Source organism: Pan paniscus, chromosome 8, assembly GCF_029289425.2.
Source record: "Pan paniscus chromosome 8, NHGRI_mPanPan1-v2.0_pri, whole genome shotgun sequence".
In the NCBI taxonomy this organism is placed as follows: Eukaryota; Metazoa; Chordata; class Mammalia; order Primates; family Hominidae; genus Pan; species Pan paniscus.
In genome coordinates this window covers 36,087,310-36,109,405 of record NC_073257.2, presented here as the reverse complement: position 1 = coordinate 36,109,405, position 22,096 = coordinate 36,087,310, and the positions used below count along the sequence as shown (strand labels likewise).

The window sequence follows — 22,096 nt, the reverse complement described above, 5'->3', positions numbered from 1 at the left end:
GCAGGCAGAGAAGGGAGTCAACTTTTTCTCAATCCACTGCTTGAGAAATTATCTGATTAATGTTAGCTCCGGAAATTTTTATTTATTTATTTATTTTTTATTTTATTTTATTTATTTATTTATTTTGAGACAACGTCTCGCTCTGTTGCCCAGGCTGGAGTGCAGTGGCATGATCTTGGCACACTGCAACCTCTGCCTTCCGGGTTCCAGCGATTTTCCTGCCTCAGCCTCCTGAGTGGCTAAGATTACAGGCATGTTGCCACCACACCTGGCTAATTTTTATATTTTTAGTAGAGACAGGGTCTCACCATGTTGGCCAGGTAGGTCTCGAACTCCTGGCCTCAAGTGATCCACCCGCCTCTGCCTCCCAAAGTGCTGGGATTACAGGTGTGAGCCACCGTGCCCAGCCCAGAAATATTATTATTATTATTATTATTATTATTGCTATTATTATTTGAGATGGAGTCTTGCTCTGTAGCCCAGGCTGGAGTGCAATGGTGCAATCTCGGCTCACTGCAACCTCCACCTTCCGAGTTCAAGCTATTCTTCTGTTTCAGCCTCCCGTGTAGTTGGGATTACAGGAGTGTACCACTATGCCTGGCTAATTTTTTTTGTATTTTTAGTAGAGACAGGGTTTCACCATGTTGGCCAGGCTGGTCTCGAACTCCTGATCTCAGGTGATCCACTCACCTCAGCCTTCCAAAGTGCTGGGATTACAGACATGAGCCACCATGCCAGGCTGGAAATATTATTTTTAATACAACTTTTGGATAAAAACCACATGATAGTGACTAATATTTATTGAGCCCTTAGTATGTCCCAGCCACTGTTCTAAGAATTTTACATGTATTCCCTTAGTTCAACTTCACAATCACTTTATGGCATAGATACTATTATTACCACCACTTTACAGGTGAAGAAACTGAAGCATAGAATACATAGTAAGTGGCAGGGTAGAGACTTGAATCTAGGACAGTCCTATTCCAGAGGACACACTCTTTTTTTTTTTTTTTTTTCTTTGAGAGGGGGGTCTCATTATGTTGCCCAGGCTGGAGCGCAGTAGAACACACTGCAGCCTTGACCTCCCAGGCTCAAGCAATTCTCTCACCTAAGCCTCCCGAGTAGCCTGGATCACAGGTGCAAGCCGCCATGCCTGGCTATTTTTTTAATCATTTGTGGAGACAAGGTCTTGCTATGTTTCTCAGGCTGGTCTCAAACTTCTGGGCTCAAGTGATTCTCCTGCCTCAACCTCCCAAAGTGCTGGAGTTACAGGCATTAGCCACCATGCCCCACCAAGGACATTCTCTTTATTTATTTATTTTTTTTTTTGAGATGGAGTCTCGCTCTGTGGCCCAGGCTGGAGTGCAGTGGTGTGATCTCTGCTCACTGCAAGCTCCTCCTCCCAGGTTCACACCATTCTCCTGCCTCAGTCTCCCAAGTAGCTGGCACGACAGGCGCCCGCCACCACGCCTGGCTAATTTTTTGTATTTTTAGTAGAGACGGGGTTTCATCCTGTTAGTCAGGATGGTTTCGATCTCCTGACCTCGTGATCCGCCCGCCTCGACCTCCCAAAGTGCTGGGATTACAGGCATGAGCCACCGCGCCCGGCCTGGCATTCTTTTAACTGGCGTGTCATACATATTGCCTTTTTCAGTCTAAAGACTTTCCTGGGAAGAAAGTAAATTCCATTTAGTCTCATGAATACATCTTGAGATCTATTCTCAGGATCTATTGTGATGAAGATGCGTCTTAATTCATGTTGATTCTGAAGGTCTTTTAGTGCTTTTCTTGAGTGACATTTCTAGGACCCATCTAAAAACCTTGTCAATTAAAAGGAGAGTGTATTATCCTATAAATATTGCATTTATCCAGTTGAGAGAGGTCAATCATTAATTGTTTGAATGCCTAAGTGAACTGTAGTAAGCATATTTGTGAAGAATAGAAAGTGGGGTCTTGGGCTAGGCATGGTGGCTCATACCTGTAATCCTAGCACTTTGGGAGGCTGAGGCAGGAGGATTACTTGAGCCCAGGAGTTCAAGACCAGCCTGGGCAACATCATGAGACCCAGTCTCAAGAAAAAGAAATTTTAAAAAACAGAAAGTGGGCTCTTAATACACAAAGTTCTTAGATAGTATGCTAGAGTTTCAACAACCCACATTTTATCAAGCTAACACATAATTAACATCATACAAAAGCATAGAGTGACTTAAATTTTAGTGCACAATAATAGCAGTGAACTGTGCTGAAGTGTCTGTATATTACTTACATTTAAATTATACCACTGATAATGAAGTTTTGCATGCAAAACCATCTTAAGAAAAACCTCTGTAAGGACTTTACCATCTGGGATCTAGTTTGACACTTAGGATCACTTTGCTCCCGGTATACAGGCAATACCACTGAGTTCAGAGATGTTTCGTAACTTTAAAATAGTTTATTATGTTTCTCCTCATTTTATAAGTGATAACTAAGAGTTTCGCATATATACTCTCTCTCTCTCTCTGTGTGTGTGTGTGTGTGTGTGTGTGTGTGTGTGTGTGTGTTTTGTTTGTTTTTGGGATCTTGTTCTGTCACTCAGGTTGGATCGTAGTGGTGTGATCATGACTCACTGCAGTCTCTACCTTCCGGACTCAAGGAATCCTCCCATCTCAGCATCCTGAATAACCAGGAATACAGGTGTGCACCACCACGCCCTGCTAATTTTTTTATTTTTTTGTAGAGATGAGGTCTAAGTTGCCCAGGCTGGTCTTGAACTCCTGGGCTCAAGTGATTCTTCTGCCTTGGCCTCCTAAAGTGCTGAGATTACAGGTGTGAGCCACTGTGCCCAGCCTTAATAAATTTCTAAATCCACAGGCATAATAAAAGTGAAAATGGAGATTGACTTGCTGACACATTGGTGTCAGTGCTGCTGAAGCTTGCGCTTTAACAGCAGTTCCCATCAGGAGTCCAGGATGATAGAAATGGAGATTTAGAGCTATTTTTAATATTTTAAAAAGATGAATGAAACCATAGTTTCATAAGGTTACACAAACTAGTTAAATACCAATTCCTTTGCTTGGAGTATGTTAACAGTGTGGTTATCACACCGGTAATTCACTATGAGCTCTCCAGAAAGGCATTCGTTCATCTTTCTTGGGACAATGCTCAGTGTGTACCAAGCATATGGTAGGGAGTAAACAGTTATTTCGCGCAGTGACTGCATGCCAACAGACACTCTCATTGGCTGCTGATGACATCATAGAGACTTCTGGGATTTATTAGATCAACCAGATGGTTAGAGTGATAAGACACGCTACAGTTTTAACAACCCAAGTTTTATCAGTTTAACACACAATTAACGTCATACATAAGTACAGAGAGTCTGTTAAATTTTAGTGGGCAATAATGGTTGTGAATGGTCCTAAAGTGCCTGTATATTACTTACATCCTTGCTTGTTGGTATCAACTAACATTTTTGTTCACTAGCAGGACATTAGAACAATGACACTGATATGTGCAATTTTAACAATATTTATTTATTTATTTTGAAACCGACTTATGAGACTGGCTAATTTGTGTGTGTGTGTGTGTGTGTGTGTATTTTTGGTAGAGATGGGGTTTCACCATGTTCCCAAGGCTGGTCTCAAACTCCGGGGCCCAAGCAATTCACCTGCTTCAGCCTCTTAAAGTTCTAGGATTATGGGCGTGAGCCACCGCGCCCAGTCTGATATGTGCAATTTTTCTATTGTTAAACTTTTGATAAGGTATAAAAGACTACACATTGAGTGCAGGGTACTCTGCCTGGGTGATGGATGCACCACAATCTCAGAAATCACCACTAAATAACTTAATCATGTAACCAAACACCACCTGTTCCTCAAAAACCTATTAAAATAGAAAGAAAGAATAAAAGGAAAAAAGCAATTAAAAAGCTTTTGATAATTATTTTTACCTGATAAATGGATGGCTTGATTTTGCAAGAGAAAAAAGAGATACACAATTGAAAGAAATGCCTTCCCAATACATACATTTTAGCCAGAAGAACACTTTCAAAGGAGTCCAATTCACTGGGAAAGCTAATGAAAGGACTTTCCATCAAGGTCCACACACACACACACACACACACACGTATATATAAGCATATGCTCCCTATATATAGCATATAAATACACACACACACACACACACACAAACACAGAAAATACCATTCCCCTTTAGTCCCCTCCTCTCTACCCCTACCTGTCTCATTTCTCCAGCCTAACTGCAGAGTTGAATGCAGCTTTACCAGGGTTCTCTGAAACTCAAGCATAACAAATAAAGAGAAATCTTGTTTCCTGTGGCCATTACTCAAGGTAGGTGGAGGGGTCCTAAGAGTCGGAAAAAGGTGATGGGATACTGGCAAGGCAGGACTCTGGCATTCCTGGGTCCTCTCACCAAATACCTTCAAAATTTCTTTTTTAAGCATCTAATATACTTTGCATTTCTCTTTAAATCTCTAAATACTGAAATACTGAGCCTTAACTTTCAAACCAGGAGGTGGCTTAAACTCAATTTGGGGGAAAAGGAATCTGCTTTGAGAATAGAATGCCAGTTTATTTTCTTCTCCTGTCTTTTTTTAAGTTAAAAACAATTTTTTTTTGTAGAGATAAGGTATCACTATGTTGCCCAGGCTAGTCTCAAACTCCTGGGCTCAAGCAATCCACCTGCTTCTGCCTCCCAAAGTGCTAGGATTACAGGCATGAGCCACCACCCCAGCCTAATTTATATTTATCTATATTTATATTTGTTTATATTTTTCAAAGTTTCCAAATACCAAATTGCAAATACCAAAATATGTAGATATTGCTTTTGTGGTCAGAGAGCAAAACAAGAAAATTTATTTTTAAAGTGATACACTGTAGAACAGGGAAATAGGCAAACATCTTCACAGCAGTTTGGGAACAGGTGAAATCTAAACTTTGGAGGCCAAATTGTCATGGCCACTAACAGTAATGCTACAGTAAGATTAGGTATGGTTTACAAAGTGCTTTTATGTACATTTTCCAGTGTACATTAATAGTTACAAGAGACGAGTTCCTCCCCACAGCAAGATTAGTATCTAAATGCTGGCTTCCTGGATATATAAGAGAGATGTGAGGAAACCAGGGAATATGAATTCCCCCTGACATGGTTTGGATTTGTGTCCCCATCCAAATCTCACATGGAATTGTAATCCCCAGTGTTGGAGGAGGGGCCTGGTAGGAGGTGATTGAATCATGGGAGCAGACTCCCCATTGCTGTTCTTGAGATAGTGAGTCTCACGAGATCTGGTTGTTTAAAAGTGTGCGGCACCTTCCACTTTGCCCTCTTCCTCCTTCTCAAGCTGTGTAAGATGTGCGAGCTTCCCCTTCATCTTCCGCCATGATTGTAAGTTTCCTGACAACTCCCAAGTCATGCTTCCTGTACAGCTTGTGGAACTGTGAGTCGATTAAACCTCTGTTTTTTTTTTTTTTAATTACCCAGTCTTAGGTAGTTCTTTACAGCAATGCAAGAACAGACTAATACACCCCTCATATTGATTCATTTATTCAGAAAATCTTGAACATTTACCATATCCCAGATAAAGCTATGAACTTTGAATAAAGTAGAGAACAGGATAGACATGGTCTCTGTTCTCTGAAAAGTTACCCGCCAGTTGAGCGGTTGCAAGGAAAAGTAAACAGATAAAATAATTGAAACATCTATTACATTCTATGAGGAGGTAGTTCCCTCCAGCCAAAGACCACCAGGAACACACCTGTGGTTAAAGATGTTGGATTATTGCTCATTGCATCAAGAACACACACCATATAGAATTGTGGGTTGTGTCAGTAAGAGGGTGTTAGAAAGAATCTGGTTGGAAGAAGCTAGCTGAATGATTTTGGAGGAAGGCCTAAGGTCATGGTGACTTGCCCTAAATTAGATAACTGTCAGAAAGAGGGGACAATTCTATGATTGGGTATAGAAGCGGCAGTCACTCATTTTTATTTATTTTATTTTATTGTTATTATTTTTAAAGTCAGGGTCTTGCTCTGTCACCCAGGCTGCTGTGCAGTGGTGTGATCATAACTCACTGTGGCCTCAAAGTCCTAGGCTCAAGCAATCCTCCCATCTCAGCCTCCTGAGTAGCTGGGACCACAGGCACCTTTCCGGCTGCAGTCAGTCATTTAACAAGAGAGGAGAAAAAGTCTGGTATTTTGTGGGTCGTACAGTGGCCTTGCTTTTGTAAGTGCTTAAACAAACTTACGAAATAGGCTTGTTATGTCTCATTCTGTTATGGTCTCAGGATAACCTTGTCAGAGTTTGCTTCTGTGAGATCATCTATGTCTAAGAGCAGGGAAACAGAGCCCAGCTGTTGCTGCCAGGACACCTTCTGAAAGCCAGGGGCTCCTCTTTGTGTAAAGTTCCTCTCTTACAGCTGATGCTAATTTTTTTTTTTTTTTTTTTTTTTTTTGAGACAGGATCTCATCCTGTCACCCAGGCTGGAGTGCAGTGGTGCTATTACAGCTCACAGCAGCCTCAACCTCCAAAACTGAAGGGATCCTCTCATCTCAGCCCCACAAGTAGCTGGGACTGCAGACGTGCACCACCACACCCAGCTAATTTTTGTGTTTTTGATAGAGGCAGAATCTCACTATGTTGTCCATGCTGGTTTCGAACTCCTGGGCTCAAGAGAGCCTCCTGCCTCGGCCTCCCAAAGTGCTGGGATTACAGACATGAGCCACTGCTCCCAGCCCTATTTTATGTTATTTTTTCCGTGATTCAGAATCAGTTGTGGCCAGGCATGATGCCCAGGAGTTCAAGACAAAAAATAATAATAATTAGCCCAGGTTGGTGGCATGTACCTGTGGTCCCAGCTACTCAGGAGGCTGAGGTCGGGGGGTTGCTTGAGCCTGGGAGATGGAGGCTGCAGTGAGCTATGATTGCACCACTGCATTCCAGTGTGGGCAATAGAGCAAGACCCTGTCACAAAAAATAAATAAACAAATAATAAATAAATAAATAAATAAATAAAACGAAAAGTAACAACAACAACAAAAAAAACCACAAATAAAATAAATGAAATAAAGTCCTTCTCTCTCAGCCAAGCTGTGACATTCCCTTCTGTACCCCGACAAGATAATACTTGCATGTTTAGTGACCGAGCATTTGCTCTACATAAGTAGTCAATAAGTAGTTTTGAGGATCATCTATTTATAGCTAACAGTGACACAGGCCCCAGATGCTCCCAATAAACAAAAGCAAATGCCAGTCCTGTGACTATAGATGATGGCAGTTATGATATTGGCAGCAGTTGGAAATGATGGTTTTGAAAACAGTGAAAAAATCATGAAGTATGTTCTATTTTTTTCATCGCCTCACCCTACCTGAATTCACTGCCTGCAGCTTTCTATTGTAATTCGAAACAACTATATTAGGCATATGTTTGTGTGCTGTAGATGCTGTCTTGAATACCACGGCAACTGCGTGCTCTTAGTCAAACATTTTGTCTAGATTATACATTTAGAATTTTTTAAATGATATTTAGAAACAATGGGTATATTTCTGTAATAGCTTTAGACATGGAATTCTTGCTCAGAGACACGTAAAGTTAAGCTTAAGTGAAAGAAGGGTGGGAGATCAAGAACTGACAATGCTGAGGAGGAAAAGCTTAGTTTCCAATAATGGAAGGCTTTCAAACATTATCTTTTTTCTTGTAATCTTAACACTTTGAGAGATTGAGGCGGGAAGATCACTTGAGCCCAGGAGTTCAAGACCAGTCTGAGCAACATAGTGAGACTTCTGCCTCTACAAAAAATAAAAATAAAAAATAAATTAGCCAAGTGTGATAGTACAAGCCTGAAGTTCCAGCTACTAAGGAGGGTGAGGTGGGAGGATCCCCTGAGCTTTGGAGGTCAAGGCTGCAGTGAGCGGAGATTGCACCACAGCACTCTAGCCTGGGTAACAGAATGAAACTCTGTCTCAAAATATATATATGTATATATTTTATAGGAATGGGGTCTTGCTGTGTTGCCCAGGCTAGTCTCAAACTCCTGAGCTCAAGTGATCCTCCCATCTCAGCCTCCCAAGTAGCTGGGAGTGCAGTTGTGCACTACTGCACCCAGTTCACGATCATCCTCTTGTTGGCAGGTACACTTCCAATGTACACAAGTACAGACGGCAATGGAAAAACAACTGGCCTGTTAGCCAGGAAGCCTGTGAGTCTGGAAGTCCTGCTCAGGCTTCCTGGCTCTGCTACTAAGTGTGTGATCAAGAGTTTTGTGCCTTAGTTTCCCTATCTGGATGATCAAGAAGTTGGTCTAGAGATCTCCAAGGTCCATGCAGCTTTATGCTTGTGAGATGAGGCTTTCTCTTTCTGAGGCCATGCACACTTGAGAGCCCTTCCCTTGTATTTCCTTATACATAGAGCAGGAGTTCAAGCTTAGAATTATAACAAACTTTAGTTTAGACTCTGACTCTTCCTACTTATTTGCTATGTGTCCTTGGGGAAAGTTCTTTATTTGTGAAATGGTTCTTATAATAGTAACCACCTCATAGGGTTGTTGGGAGGACTGACATGAGTTTAATATTAGTATCTAGCTCATATGTTATGTGGATTATGTGAGACAATACGCACAAAATTTGTTTAGTACTGTGCTTGGCTCATCAAAAGCAATCAATAAATGTCAACAAATATAAATAACAACCTTAAAGGACATTTTTCCCTTTTGAGCACCTTTGATGTAACACACAGCCAGCCAGCCTTATGGAATTAAAACAGACAAACAATTTTTTAAAAATCTCCTTATGGTAAAGTAATCTTTAATTTAATTTTTTTTTTTTTTTTTGACACAGGATCTCACTATGTTACCCAGGCTGATCTCCAATTCCTGGCCTCAAGCCATCCTCTCGAATCAGCCTCCCAAAGTGCTGGGATTACAGGCATGAGCCACTGGGCCTGACCAAGAAATCTTGGGATACAAAGTGTCCCAAGTAAAATAGTAATGCAGCTGCACATTTCTTGAATAATCATGACACAATTTAACATCTGTTCCCTGGGACTAACTGGTTCATGCCACTAACCCTCACCACACTGGGATTTTTCAGGCCTGGATTTCAGGTTAAGAGGGCTTTCTGTGTAACTATCTAAAAAATACTGTGCCCAGGTCTAAGCCTTTGGAGAGAATTGCCTCTGGTCAGTGAAAGTTTACCTGCCTGCTCCTCCAGCTTTTCACTCTGTATCTTAATCTTATTATTTAGTTTATCTAAAAGGAGCTGTCTCTTAGTATTGCTTTCCTATCCTAAGTGACTTACACACACGGATGCAGTTATATTTGCATGTTTTGGCCTCAGTTGTTTACTGCCTATTAATCAGCTATCATAGCGGTAGCTACTAAACCCATATTAATATCAGAGTTACTTCTGATCCCTCTGAATTTAGTTTAAGAAGATGATTTGGGCCGGCCGCAGTGGCCCAAGCCTGTAATCCCAGCACTTTAGGAGGCCGAGGTGGGCAGATCACGAGGTCAGGAGTTCAAGACTGACTAACATGGTGAAACCCCATCTCTACTAAAAATACAAAAATTAGCTGGGCCTGGTGGCGTGCACCTGTAATCCCAGCTACTCAAGAGGCTGAGGCAGGAGAATCACTTGAACCCAGGAGGCGGAGGTTGCAGTGAGCCAAGATTGCACCACTGTACTCCAGCCTGGGTGACAGAGGGAGACTCAAAAAAAAAAAAAAAAAGAAGAAGAAGATGAACAAGATAGTAGGGCACAGTGTCTCACACCTGTAATCCTGCACTTTGGGAGACCAAGTTGGGAGGATCACTTGAGGCCAAGAATTCGAGACCAGTCTGGGCAACATAATGAGACCCTCGTCTCAAAACAATAAAAAATGACAATTAAAAATTAAAATAATTTAAAAAATTAGCTTGGTAATTCCAGCTATTAGGGATGGTGAGGCAGGAGGATCGCTTGAGGCCAGGAACTCTTGGCTGCAGTGAGCTATGATTTCACCACTGCACTCCAGCCTGGGCAACCTGTGAGTGAGACTCTACCTCAATTAAAAAAGAAAAAAAAAGACAATTAGAAATGTGCCATGTACATATATATCCAGACACAAAATTATAAGTAATCATTAAAAATTCAAACATTTTAAACTGGGCATAGTGGTACATACCTATAGTTCCAGCTACTTGGGGGGCTGAGGCAGGAGGATGCTTGAGCCCAGAAGTTCAAGGATGAAGCCTGTGAATAACCATGTCACTCCAGCCTGGGCAACATAGCAAGACCCTGCCTCTGATTTAAGTAAGAAATAAGTATCCTAAGTGATAGTCCTTCATAACCCCATCCACAGATAATATCCCTATTAATGTCTTCTAAATTTTCTCTCTACATGTTCTATACATGTGTCTTCATTGAAATGGAATAATAATTAAAATCATTTGAATAATTTGTCATGGGTTTCTTTTGTAATTTTATTTTATTTTATTATTTTTTATTTTTTAGAATCTAGGTCTTTTTCTGTCACTCAGGTTGGAGTGAGTGGTGCCATCACAGCTCACTGCAGCCTCAATCTTCTGGGCTCTAGTGATCCTCCCACTTCAGCCTTTTATGTTTTTGTAGAGACGAGGTCTCACTCTGATGTCCAGGCTGGCCTCGAATTCCTGAACTCAAGTGATCCTCCTTTTTTGGCTTCCTGAAGTGCTGGGATTAGAGGCTTTGTAATTTTAAATTAAATGTGTAATAGTAAAAAATTGTGTGATTCATATTTTGATAATTATGTTTCCAACTGGCATATAGACATTCTAAGAGTCCTCCAGAGCTGGGACTGCAGCTGTCTTGATCATCAGTATGTCCCCAAAACCCAGCCCTCCACCTACTACACAGCAGGTACTCAATAAATATATGTCAGCTGAATGTTGAGTGTATGAATGACTAAATAACAAAAATGCTACAGACTTCTCAGTGTATTTCTGGGATAATTCTTCTTATTATTATCATTATTTTCAATGACTTCACTTCCAATGATATGAAATAATTCTTAAGTAAAGTTGCTTGATCAAATTCATGAACATTTTACATTTTTATAGATAGCTTCAAATTGATCTGCAAAGAGTTTATACTAATTTGTACTCCATCAACAATGAATTAGAGAGCCTATTTTCCCACACTTCCCAAAAAATGTGGAATTTTACAACAAAATACATATGACTAAAGAGAGGATTATTTTAAAAGTTGATTTATTACATCTCTGTAATTGTGAGGAGGAGAGAAATGTTATTTTTGTTTTTGGGGGGAAAGTTGGGAAAGATAAAATAGAGTCCCCTTTAAATGAGAGATTTAGGTCTATTGGACTTGATTTTGCAAAATTTTCAAAAATAATTTGATCTTGGATGTAGCCGAAATATGGATTGTCATATGTATATGATATACAGTTGCAATTGCTCAATTTTTTCCTCAAAAAACTTAAATTACATAGTAAATGTTTAAAACTCTTTGTGGAAGTATAACACAATACAGAAAAGGGCATATATTATAAGTCTTTGTTCCAGTAAATTTTCACAAACTGAATATATTTATGGAGCTAGCACCCAGATCAAGAAAGTGAATATTCTTATACCCCAGAAGCCCACTGAATAAGTTCTCATTTATACAGGTGTCTGTCTCGATTATGTCCGAAAATTGATTGTATGTAGAGCAGTAATAATAGTAATATACATTTTCTATTAATATATTTAAGTCACATTTGTATATAGTTACATATGTATTACGTAGGGATTCTTATTGAAGTTTTTCTGTGGAATTCCTCTCATTGTTATACAACGTGTTTCAAAGACAGGTCAATAGAAATACATAGAAGATCCCTCACGTCATGCATAGCTAAAATTAAAATCACTGATTCCAGATAGCGCTGAACACCAACCATGCAAGTCATAGAAACAGCTGAGGATTCTGTGTAACACTCAGTGACGAGGGTGATTCAGACCCATGGCTATTATTAGAGCAAGCAAGTACTAGATGTGTAAACAGACTACTAAATAATGCCCTTGGAAGAGGGTAAGAAAGTGAATCTGAGTATCTGGCCCTTAATTTCTCCAAACTGTACCAGTCCGAATCCAAATGTCACGTCAGTCCCTATTCCCACTGCTCTTGGCCTTGGACTCTGCATGTCTGCTGCCAGGACAGAGTCGAGCTCCATGTGGCTGTGTCTATGAGTGACCTGGACTCACCTCTCTTCGTCAAGTGCTCCTCCAGGAAGAAAGGGAGAGATGTGTGTGACAGTCAAGAAACAGTCCAGAGACTCCAGTAGGCACATTTCTCAGATCTTTTGTCACATTTTACTGTGACTTCAACTGAAATTGTTGTCTTATTGGGCTTTTTAAAAAGTGCCAGAGATCCTTTGGTAGTTCATAAGCGTGATGACTGGGTATTCATGCATATGTGTGAGATGTGCCACCCTGGCAGGTGTGTTGGCTCCCACCTGTAATCCCTGCACTGTGGAAAGCTGAGGCAGGAGGATGGCTTAAGCCCAGGAGTTTGAGCCCAGCCTCGGCAACAAAGTGAGAACTTGTCTCTACAAAGAATATAAAAATTAGCCAGACATGATGGTGTGCACCTGTGGTCCCAGCTATATAGGAGGCAGAAGTGGGAGGATCCCTTGACCCAGGAGGTGGAGGCTGCAGTGAGCCATGATCTCACCACTGTACTCCAGCCTGGACAATAGAGCTAGACTCTGACAAAAAAAAAAAAAAAAAAGAAACCTGCCATCCTTGAACCTCATTATGACATCAGCACATTACCTGTCTGACATGAAGAAAAGAAAAAAAAAGTGCCAGAAACAACACAATAATTGTATGATTTTGTGTGGGTGATAATTATATTTTACATTTGAAGGCCCAAGTCTGAAAGGTGAGCACCAGCCATATAAATGGAATCAAAGCAGAAGTTAACACAACTCTCTCCAGTGAAAATAACATCAGTTGCACAATGAGACAAACTGGTATAATATGAAATACATTTGGGCTTTGTCCCCAGTTCCTGACATGGAGCTCCTAAATCCCTTGTAATTGCCCAAGTGATAATGGTGATAGGAGCATCTTCTGTTATAATATTTGGTTATTATACAAAGTTGTTGAACACCTCAGAATTTCCTGAGTGATAGGAAATTCACCACTGCTGGGTTTTTGTTTTTTGTTTGTTTGTTTGTTTGTTTTGAGACAGGGTCTTGCTCTGCCACCCAGGCAGCAGTTTGACACAAACTGCTCACTGCAGCCTCGAACTCCCAGGCTTAAGTGATCCTCCCACCTCAACCTCTTGGGTAGCTGGCACTACAGGTGCACATCACCACACATGGCTGATTTTTTTTTTTTTTTTTAAGAGACAAGGTCTCACCACATTGCCCAGGCTGGTCTTGAACTTCTGGGCTCAAGTGATCCTCTCACCTCGGCCTCCCATAATACTGGGGTTACAGGCGTGAGCCACTTGGCCTGGCCCCACAAGCACTTTTTATCACACCTGAGTTTATGATAATGAGGTGACTTATGGCGGGGTCCCTAGATAACTTCAAGATAGGGCCAACCAGTTGCTAGAAAGAACAAGTGATAGAGGACTAAAGTATCAGAACATTCAGCCGCACCCACCAACCTTCAAGAAGTATCAGAACATTCAGCCCCTCCCATCCACCTCCAGGGAAAGGGTTGTCAGAGGCACTGGAGATTAAACTCTGTAAAAACTCTGGGACAATGGAAGCTCTGCTCTCCCTCCTCCAAAACTCACCCTCTGCATCTCTTCATCTGTATGCTTGGTAATATCCTTTATAATAAACTGGTAAACCTAAGTATTTCTCTGAGTTCTGGGAGCTGTCCTAGCAAATTAGTTGAACCCAAGTGGGGACTGTTGGAGCTCTGGTTTGTGGCTAGTAAGTCAGAATGGGTGGCCTGGACTTGAGATTGGGATCTAAAGTCTTTGTGGACTGAGACCTCAGGTAGATAGTGTCAGAATTGAATTGAATTACAGGACACCCAGTTGGTTGGTGTGTAGGGAAAAACCTACACCTGGTCACAGAATTGTGTTCTGCGTTCTGTCTTTCACTGAGCATGTGAGTAGAAAGGAAAAAAATATTTTTCCCTTAATACAGAAAATTTTTTAAAAATAATTCTAAATGTACCAAATAATTACAAGTACCGCTTTTTTTTTTTCTTTTGACACAGAGTCTCATTCTGTCTCCCAAGCTGGAGTGCAGTGGTGTGATAACAGCTTACTGCAACCTGAATTCTCAGGCTCACGCAATCTTCCCACCTCAGCCTGCCCTGAGGAGCTGGGACCACAGGCAGGTGCCACCACACCGGGCTAATAAAATTTCACTTTCATTTGGCAACATTCAGAATCTCAGTAAATTAGAGAAATCATTTAAAATAGAATGAAGTTCAATGTAAGTTTGAGGCACAGCACTTGGAGAAAATCATCAACTTGCTAGGTGATATTTTTGTGTATTTTTCTCATTTTATCCTTATAATGGTACAATGATTTAGTTACTGCTATTACTGCCGTCTTATAACTGAGGATGCTGAGATAAGTGACTACCCCTCATGACCCACCTGGTCAGGGATGAAGGGAGGAGAGCACCCTGGTCTTCCCTTTGACTCCAAAGTTTGTTCTCCTAAATAGTATGTTCTATGAAATGACCACATATTCCTTCAGCTCAATGATTCTACAATCTTTAGCCTAAAATGTGAATATGGAAATAGGTCAAAGCCAGAAGTGGATTTAAATGCCACTTTCATGGATTCCTGCTGTATACCAGGCATGGTACCAAATGTGCCTCAAGGATGTCATCTTTTTTTTCTTTTTCTTTTTCTTTTTTTTTTGCAGACAGCATCTTGCTATGTTGTAGGTTGCCCGGGCTGGTCTTGAACTCCTGGTCTCAAGGGGATCCTTCCACCTCAATTCCCAAAGCGTTGGGATTATAGGTGTGAGCTGCCATGCCCAACCAAGGATGTTCTCACTTAATCCTGTTACAACCAGTTTTCTGATGAGTCTTAGAGAGGTGAAGAAGCTTGCCCGAGATCAAGCAGGTAAGAGGCGTGGAGGTGGGGTTTGGCAGCAGGTCTGTCAGTCAGACTAGAGACTACAGTGCTTCCTCAAGGGGACTTCTAAACAGATGAAACATATCAGAAAAGTAACACTCTAGCTTCTGTCTTTGTTTTAAGGATAATCCTTAGGCATCTTGGAGGCACATGGTTCTGTTTGGTCAATTACATGACTGCCCCTGTTATTTGTGGGCCCAAGGCACAAGTATGGGTGGAGGCCCACATACCAAATGACTAAATGTATAAATACAAACCAAGCTAACATGCTGCTAAATAGATTATGTTCGATCTTTCTACCTAGATAAACATATCTTTAGGATGTGTGGAAGGCCAGGTTTCAGTTTCTAATTCTCCGACTCCTTAGCATGACAAGCCAGGGGGTGACGACACGAGGCACTCCTCTTCCTCTGCAATGATGGATCGTGTGCCGCGCCCCCAGCCCTCCAGCCTGCAGGAGCTCTGGGCTGTACATCACCCTCCAGGGTCTTGGGTGCGTGCCTGGCTGCACCATCTACTCTTAAGAAGAGGGCCCCCAGGAAGGAGCTGGAGCAAGGCCTGTAAATCAACCTGAGGCCATTTGGCAGGGAAGTCAGGGGTGCTGCGTACTTTGAAGCTTGATCTAGACAGGGGCTGTGTGACTGTTGGGTAGGCATGGCACCTGGGCTGCATCTCCCCATCCAGAGGCTACAGTGGAGGAAATTCAGCGCAAGGCCCCGCTATGCTCACGGCTGCTCCTGCTGGGCCTATAGGCCCAAAGTACTGCTTGTGGTGCAGAGCCAAATTCAAAGAAGCATCCTTGGCCGGGTGCAGTGGCTCATGCCTATAATCCCAAGCACTTTGGGAAGTCAAGGTGGGTGGATCACCTAAGGTCAGGCGTTTGAGACCAGCCTGGTCGACATGGTGAAATCCCATCTCTATAAAAATACAACAAAAATTAGCCAGATGTGGTGGTGTACAACTGTAATCCCAGCTACTCAGGAGGCTGAGGCACAAGAATCGCTTGAACGCAGGAGGTGGAGGTTGCAGTCAGCCGAGATCGCACCACTGCACTCCAGCCTGGGTGACAGAGTGAGACTCTGTCTCAAAAACACACAAACGAACAAAAAAAAAACAGAAAAAAACCCCAAACAAACGAAAAAACAAAGCGGCATCCTTGAAACAACCAATATTAGTTTGTTTTTTGCTTTTTGTTATGTTTTTGTTTGTTTGTTTTTGAGACAGGGTCTTGCTGTTACCCAGGCTGGAGTGCAGTGACACTATCACAGCTCACTGCAACCTAGACCTCCTGAGCTCGAGCAATCTTCCCATTTCAGCTTCCAGAGTAACTGAGACCACAGGTGTGTACCACCACACCTAGCTAATTTTATTTTATTTTATTGTAGAGACGGAGTCTCCCTATGTTTCCCAGGCTGGTCTCAAATGCTTGACCTCAAGCGATCTTCGCGCCTCAGCTTCCCAAAGTGCTGGGATTACACATGTGAGCCCCCATGGCGGCCGCCAATATTAGTTTTTAAAACTATTTCCTGTCTTTTAACTTTGCCTAGGTTCTAAAACATTCAAAGTTTTCCATTGCTGGCTGGGTGTGGTGACTCATGCCTGTAATCCCAGCACTTTGAGAGGCCGAGGTGGGAGGATCACTTGAGGCCAGGAGCTCCAGACCAGCCTGGGCAACGTAGTGAGACCCCATCCCTACATAAAAATTTTAAAAATTAACTGAGTGTTGTGGCTTGCACTTGTAGTCCCAGCTACTCAGGATGCTAAGGCAGAAGAGCTACTTGAACTCAGGAGTTCAAGACAGCAGTGAGCTTGATCACGCCACTGTACTCAATGTGGGCAACAGAATTAAAGCCTATCTCTAAAAATAAAATAAAAATTTTAAAAAGTTATCGAGTAAATATATCCCAGAAATAATTCTTCAATCCTCCTCTTTTCACAATTTTCTGCCATCTCACTGGCTCCAAAGGCCCTCTGACCACACATACCCCCTAACCAAGAAAGACAGTCTCTCTCTGTAATACCCAGGTCAATTTCTCTGGCCTCCCTACTTCCTTCCTCCTTCCTTCCCTTTCTTTCTTTCTTTTTTTTTTTCTCACTTCCTTTTTTTCTCCAGCTTTTAATTATGTGAACCCGTTTAGCTCTCCTTAAGAAAAATTCCTTGTTCCTCTTCCAGCCTAGGTTTCATGTATTCTTAGATTTTTGCATCACAGATATTTTTAACCAAGGAAAAGAGGAGCACTTAGGGATGAGGGTGGGCAGGGGTGTTAAGAGAAGGTGAGTGGGCAATGAGTAGATTCCCTGGGTTGGGAGACTGGGTGCATACAGAGTTGATATGATAAGAAAGACCAGGTGCCTTGGTTGGAACCTAAAACAAACAAACAAACAAACAAAAAAACTGTGAAAATGAGAGTCAGGTAGGCACCAAATAAATTGAATATATTTTACCTTTTATTTGTTTGTTTGTTTGTTTGTTTGAGACAGGGTTTCGATTTCACGCAGGCTGGAGTATGGTAACACGAACCTGGCTCACTGAAGCCTCAACCTCCTGGGCTCAAGCGATCCTCCCACCTCAGCCCACCAAATAGCTGGAATTACAGTTGTGTGCCACCATGCCCAGCCAAATTTGGGGGATTTTTTTGGTAGATACATGGTCTCGCTGTATTGCCCAGGCTGGTCTGGAACTCCTGTGCTCAACCCATCCACCCATCTCAGCTTCCCAAAATACTGAGATTACAGGCATGAGATACCATACCTGGCCATATTTTGCCTTTTCTTTTAGAAATGTGTACACTAAAAGACTAATTTATGACATTAAAATTCAGGGAAATCACTAAAAATATATATGATGACTTTCAGGAAATTTTTTTTTTTAATGCTCAATTTGATTTCTTGACTACTGTGTGTTTTTCTATCTTTGTTTTACTTTAAAAACAACAACAATAGAGCTGGGCATGGTGGCTTGAGCCTGTAATCCCAGCTACTTGGAGGCTGAGACAGGAGGATTCTTTGAGCCCAGGAGATGGAGGCTGCAGTGAGCAATGATCACACCACTGCACTCCAGTCTGGGCAATAGAGTGAGGTCCAGTCTATAAAATAAAAATAAAATAACAACAATAAAAAATCATTTGTGAAAACCAGATATACTCCCAAAACATCAGGATATACAGTTTGGGCAACCCAGTATACATGTTACGAGCTATGCAACATTGGGAAGAGAGTATTCACAGAAACTGCAGTCCACATCATTGAGTTCAAATGAGTTATTGATGATGGTTTTTCCTTTGAATCTAGAATATTTTTCTAAATGTAAGAAATACCTGCCAGATTGATTGTATTGTACTTAGCTTATATGAATGTTAACATTTTATTTTATTTTTTATTTTTAGAGAAAGGGTCTCACTGTTGCCCAGGCTAGAGTACAGGGACATGATCATAGCTCACTTCAGGCTCCAGCTTCCAGGCTCAAGCAATCCTCCTACCTCGGCCACCTGAGTAGGTAAGACCACAGGCATGCATCACCATGCCCAACTAATTTTTTGAATTTTTTTTGTAGAGATAAGGGTCTCCCTATGTTTTTCAGGCTGGCCTCAAACTCTTGGGCTCAAGCAGTCATCCTGCCTCAGCCTCCCAAAGTGTTGGGATTACAGGCCTGAGCCACCACTTCTGGCAGAATGTTAACATTTTAAACAAGAAATAGCATACACCCTAAGGTACATGCTTTCAAAGGTTGATATATTCATAAGTGAGCTTGTTTTCCTACTGAGTTGTATTTTTCTTCCTTGAATTCCATTTTGAATTGTAAATCAAAAGTAAAATTCTAAGCCCTCCTAACTATCTGAATGGACTCTCCTCTCAGCCAAGGGTGTTCCAAAGTAAACCTGAAAAAACTAGTTCAGGCCATGATGGGAAGCAGGAGCCAGACATGCCTCATTATACCCTCCTCCTTTTTGGAATTACTGATAGAACAGACTCTTTAAATCTGATAAGAAACATTTGCAATCTATTCTCTCTGAAGCCTGCTACCTAGAGACTTCAGCTGCTTGATAAAACCTTGGTCTCAACAACCCCTTTTTGTAGCTCATACATTCCTTTCTATTGACAATAATTCTTTCAACGAATTGACAACCAGAAAACTTTAAAATCTACCTATGACCTGGAAGCCCCCTCCCCACTTTGAGTTGTCCTGCCTTTCTGGACTGAACCAATGTACATCTTACATGTATTGATTGATGTCTCACGTCTCCCTAAAATGTATAAAACCAAGCTGTATTTGACCAACTTGGGCGGATACCACCTAAGGCCGTGTCATAGGCATGTCCTTAACCTTGGTAAAATAAAATTTCTAAATTGATGGAGATCTGTCTCAGATACTTTTGGGTTCACAGAATGATACTGAGAAAATAAGAACGGATCTACATTTTATCAATAAAATTTTAAGCATATATTAATTCATAAAATAAGGTGTGGTATATCTGTCTTTGTTTATAGTGCTTGCTTTTTCTTGTAAGTTTTTAATCTGTGTTTTGAAGGAAAATGCATGTGTCTGTTGCAGGTTTCTTATGAAGCATTGCTGGCAAGGGGACATCTGGCTCTTGTCAAATGAAATGAAAGGCAACATTTTCCAACAATTGTAAGTATCAAGTACTTTGGAGTAGCTTCATCAGGATAGGATTGCTGTTGTGGGTTGCTTGGTTAATTCTAGAGTAGGCACTAATGTAAATTTATATCAGCTATTTTGAACCTGTAATTTTGCAATAACTAGACCTTAAGACATGAAAGCATAGTGGTTCAAATATGAATCATCATTACACTTCTTTCTAAGATCTGTTCTACAGTTTGAGTAGCTTTTCCACTAGAAGTGACACTCAGCAGGTAGGTGGGCTTTGAGTCCTTTTGTCCCACTAAAGTGAATCATAGCCATAAAAGTTTTGTTTTTTGTTTTTGTCTTTTTTGTTTTTTTGAGACAGAGTCTTATTCTGTCACTTAGGCTGGAGTGCAATGGTGCCATCATTGCTCACTGCAGCCTCGACTGCCTGGGATCAAGTGATCCTCCTGCCTGGACCTCCCAAACTGCTTTGGGATTACAGGAGTGAGCCACAATGTCCAGGCTCAAAAAGTTTTAAAATATGACCGTATACTATTTAAGATTACTCTTTGGAACCTTCATTGTTGTTTAGAAAATCTGATAATTTTTTAAAGCTATCAACAAAAGAGCTTAGAGCTCAGAATGTAAGAACTGTGCAGTAATTGTCTCCTAAATTTGGTACTAATCATATCCTTTCACATACTATATTTAATTCTCGGCTTTGCTTCGAAAAGAAGACCAAACACTTGGAGACAGTTTAAAGGAAAGCCATAAAAATGATTAAAGGTTTGGAAAACAAGCTCCATGAGCTTCGGCTTAAAGAGGCTTTGCTTATTCTGCCAGTAGCACAGAATCTGAGCCCAAAGTAGAGGAAAGCTTTCAAATGAAGGACAGCTAATATCTTTGCTACCATATAGAAACAATTTAAGTTAAATATTAAATATCCTCACAATGGGATGATTTACCCAAAAGACCATCGAAAAGCACTGTGCAAAGAACAATTAGAAATAGGGTAGATTTTTGGCTGGGCATGGTGGCTCACACCTGTCATTTCAGCACTTTGGGAGGCCAAGGTGGGAGGATCACCTGAGGCCAGGAGTTTAAGATCACCCTGGCTAACATAGCAAGACTTTGTCTCTATTAAAAAAGAGAAAAGAAAAGAGTAGATTTTCAACTGGTGGTGTTACAGTAGATAGTAGACGTGAGCAGGGCAGGAGAGGGCCCCTCCCACCCCCACAGGGAATGTTAGGCAACCATCAGTTGATGATCAGATAGTTGTTAAGCTGTCTCGCTAAAGTAATAATTGGTCACAGCTGGTACCAGGGAAAGGCAGTCTCCCAATAGACAGAAACACCAGAAACTAGAAACTGGTGATGGGCGGCTTCCTGATAAGATCTCAGGAGTTAGGTGAGTGGGCTCCAGCATGCCCACTAAGAGGCAAAATGGCGGAGTATAACTGGTATATGACCTTCTTCTAGAAGCACTCAACTGGTAAGGAAAGGACGCCTCAAGTGAGCATGTGTACAACTCCAGTAAACGTACTGTGCATGCGGCCCCTCCCAAGTGCTGGGAGGCCACGATGCATGTGGACAGCCCACTCCAAGGGAAGAATCAGGGGAGAAGAGACACAGACCCCAGAAGAATGCTGAGGTAGAACACCCCAAGTCAAAGGTCAAATCACACACTTGAATCTCTCAAGTCACCTTCTTGGCCCTCTTCCAAGTGTACTTTACTTCCTTTCATTCCTGCTGTAAAATTTTTTTTTGGAGGGGACAGGGGATAGAGTCTCGCTGTGTCGCCCAGGCTGGAGTGCAGTGGCGCAATCTCGGCTCACTGCAAGCTCTCCCTCCCGGGTTCACGCCATTCTCCTGCCTCAGCCTCCCGAGTAGCTGGGACTACAGGCGCCTGCCACTATGCCTGGCTAATTTTTTGTATTTTTAGTAGAGACGGGGTTTCACTGTGTTAGCCAGGATGGTCTCGATCTCCTGACTTCGTGATCCACCCGCCTCAGCCTCCCAAAGTGCTGGGATTACAGGCGTGAGACACCGCGACCAGCCTCCTGCTCTAAAAGTGTTTAATGAACTTTTACTCCGGCTCTAAAACTTGCCTCCGTCTCTCTCTTTCTGCCTTATGCCCCTTAGTCAAATTCTTTCTTCTGAGGAGGCAAGAAATGAGGTTGCTGCAGACCCATCCAGATTCACTGCTGCTAACAGTAGGTAGGAGAGAGCTTTGGCCTATCTGATGCCAAGTAAAATGTAATCAATGGCCTCTTGAAATTTCTTTTGGTTTCATGATTCTAGGATGATTTTCATTTGTGTAAATGAATGGCAAATGTTATGCTACAAATGGTGAGATCACAACCACAAAGTGGCATTCAAGATCTCAGTCAAACCCTGATGATATAGAGGAGTATTAAACCTGCTGCTAATCCAGTAAATATGACTGG

General features: G+C 41.7%; 1 pseudogene; it reads left to right on the top strand.

Moving 5' to 3' along the window:
• Positions 1–12,374: 12,374 nt before the first annotated feature.
• On the top strand, positions 12,375–12,466 carry LOC112441107 (small nucleolar RNA U13; annotated as a pseudogene).
• The last annotated feature ends 9,630 nt before the right edge of the window (positions 12,467–22,096 follow it).